The 2,500-nt window shown below is 61.9% G+C and overlaps 2 non-coding genes and 1 pseudogene across 2 annotated transcripts in view; all 3 read right to left on the reverse strand.

Moving 5' to 3' along the window:
• LOC145916374 (large subunit ribosomal RNA) overlaps positions 1–1,202 on the reverse strand; it is a 7,529-nt pseudogene extending 6,327 nt beyond the window's left edge.
• Positions 1,203–1,446: 244 nt separating this feature from the next.
• On the reverse strand, positions 1,447–1,600 carry LOC145916385 (5.8S ribosomal RNA). Its single transcript, XR_014404617.1, has one exon. It is a non-coding gene; the product is annotated as a 5.8S ribosomal RNA (ribosomal RNA).
• A 259-nt stretch (positions 1,601–1,859) lies between these two features.
• Positions 1,860–2,500, reverse strand: part of LOC145916400 (small subunit ribosomal RNA) — a 1,824-nt gene continuing 1,183 nt past the window's right edge. Inside the window, exon 1 of the ribosomal RNA XR_014404632.1 lies at positions 1,860–2,500. This exon is cut by the window's right edge and continues 1,183 nt beyond it. This is a non-coding gene — a ribosomal RNA (small subunit ribosomal RNA).

The following is a 2,500-nucleotide window of genomic DNA, read 5'->3' on the forward strand; positions in this document are numbered from 1 at the left end:
GCGACCACCGAGCGCCAGCTATCCTGAGGGAAACTTCGGAGGGAACCAGCTACTAGATGGTTCGATTAGTCTTTCGCCCCTATACCCAAATTTGACGATCGATTTGCACGTCAGAATCGCTACGGTCCTCCACCAGAGTTTCCTCTGGCTTCAACCTCCTCAGGCATAGTTCACCATCTTTCGGGTCCCAACGCGCACGCTCTCGCTCGACCTCTCCGGCAGAGCGGACGAGATCGGCCGGTGATGCGGCCGTCCAGAGAGACGGCATCTCACCTCCGCCGGACCGCGCCGACATTCACTTTCACTGCGCCCATGGGTTTCGCACTGCCCCGTGGCTCGCGCGCACGTTAGACTCCTTGGTCCGTGTTTCAAGACGGGTCGGGAAGGTGGCTGACGTTAGCCGCGGACCCCGTGCGTCTCGCGCGGCGCTGCCCACCCGCAACCGACACGCCGCAACTGGGCACTGAGCACAGTCCCCAACCGGCGACGCACCGGCTCGGACGGGACGCCCGGCCCACGAAGGGCAGACGCGGCGATCCCTCCTCGCCCGGGCGACGGGCCGACGTGTCCGCGCGCCTATAACACCCACCCGGGGGCGGGCTACCTTGCGCGCGGCCTTCTCGCCGCCTCCCAGACGGTCGCGGCCTTCGCACGGCGCTAGTGCGCTGGAGCTGCTCGGAGGACAGCGCGAACGACGGGCCGCAAGGCTCCGCACGCCCACACGCTCCGCTCGGCTTCAGCTGAAAGCGTCGCGCGACTCGACAGGCCCTCCCGTTTGCCTCTCGACGGTTTCACGTACTCTTTAACTCTCTCTTCAAAGTGCTTTTCAACTTTCCCTCACGGTACTTGTTCGCTATCGGTCTCGCGACAGTATTTAGCCTTAGATGGAGTTTACCACCCGCTTTGGGCTGCATTCCCAAACAACCCGACTCTGGGAAGACGCAGAGCGCGCGCCCTCGCCGCCACCATGGGCCTGACACCCGCACCGGGACGAGGCCTCGATCAGAAGGACGCGGGCGGCGAACGACGTACGCGCAGCGAATTCCTTACGCCACAATTCCACGCGCCGCAGAGGCGCGCGGATTCGGCGATGGGCACTTCCCACTTCACTCGCCGTTACTGGGGGAATCCTCGTTAGTTTCTTTTCCTCCGCTTAGTAATATGCTTAAATTCAGCGGGTAGCCTCGTCCGACCTCAGGCCGATAATCCAGTGCCTCGTTTGCGAGAGACACGCGCGCGCCACCGAAGCTCGTGCGAGCGCCGCGCCCGAACGCGAGCCGTGCTGCTCCGGGCCGGGATCCTCTTCGAGGCCGACTCGTAACGAGACGCACGCCGCGTTCGGTTTCGCGCGCTGACACTGCGTTCGTGCTGTCCTGGGCGGGACGACCGTGGCAACGGCCGACACCGCACCGGCCCGACGCGTCGCCGCGCGGGAACGTTACAACGCGACCCTGAGGCGGGCGTGGCGCCGGGATTGACCCGGTGCCGCAATTTGCGTTCAGAACGTCGATGCTCAATGTGTCCTGCAATTCACATTAATTCACGCAGCTAGCTGCGTCCTTCATCGACTCGCGAGCCGAGTGATCCACCGCCAAGAGCCCTCCGTGACTTCGTCAGTTGGACAAGCGCGACCCAGCCGGATTGCACAGTCGAAAAAGCGGTGGCCGAGCGGTCGCCAGCCGTAGGCGACGCATGAAGCCAGCCTGGCACATGGCCACGGCACTCGGCGCAGAACGAAACAGGGTGACCGAAGTGCAATCGCGTGCGCCTCAACAGCGACGAAGGGCGTGCGCGGCCGCCAAGATACGGAGCCTTCTCCACCTGTCGAACGCACGACCACTCGATCGGCGATCGGCCGGTAATGATCCTTCCGCAGGTTCACCTACGGAAACCTTGTTACGACTTTTACTTCCTCTAAATGATCAAGTTAGATCGTCTTCTCGGACGCCGGCGCGGCCGTTGCCGAACGCGCCAGGTCCAATCGGAGGACCTCACTAAACCATTCAATCGGTAGTAGCGACGGGCGGTGTGTACAAAGGGCAGGGACGTAATCAACGCGAGCTGATGACTCGCGCTTACTGGGCATTCCTCGTTCAAGGGAAACAATTGCAATTCCCTATCCCTAGCACGACCGGGGTTCAGCGGGTTACCCGGACCTTCCGGCCTAGGCGGCGACACGCTGATCCGGTCAGTGTAGCGCGCGTGCGGCCCCGAACATCTAAGGGCATCACAGACCTGTTATTGCTCAATCTCGTGTGGCTAAGCGCCACTAGTCCCTCTAAGAAGTTCAACGCCGACCGATAGGGTCGCGTAACTAGTTAGCAAGCCAGAGTCTCGTTCGTTATCGGAATTAACCAGACAAATCGCTCCACCAACTAAGAACGGCCATGCACCACCACCCACAGAATCAAGAAAGAGCTCTCAATCTGTCAATCCTCACTGTGTCCGGGCCGGGTGAGATTCCCCGTGTTGAGTCAAATTAAGCCGCAGGCTCCACGCC

This window comes from Ascidia mentula (genome assembly GCF_947561715.1).
Source record: "Ascidia mentula chromosome 2 unlocalized genomic scaffold, kaAscMent1.1 SUPER_2_unloc_5, whole genome shotgun sequence".
Classification (NCBI taxonomy): domain Eukaryota; kingdom Metazoa; phylum Chordata; class Ascidiacea; order Phlebobranchia; family Ascidiidae; genus Ascidia; species Ascidia mentula.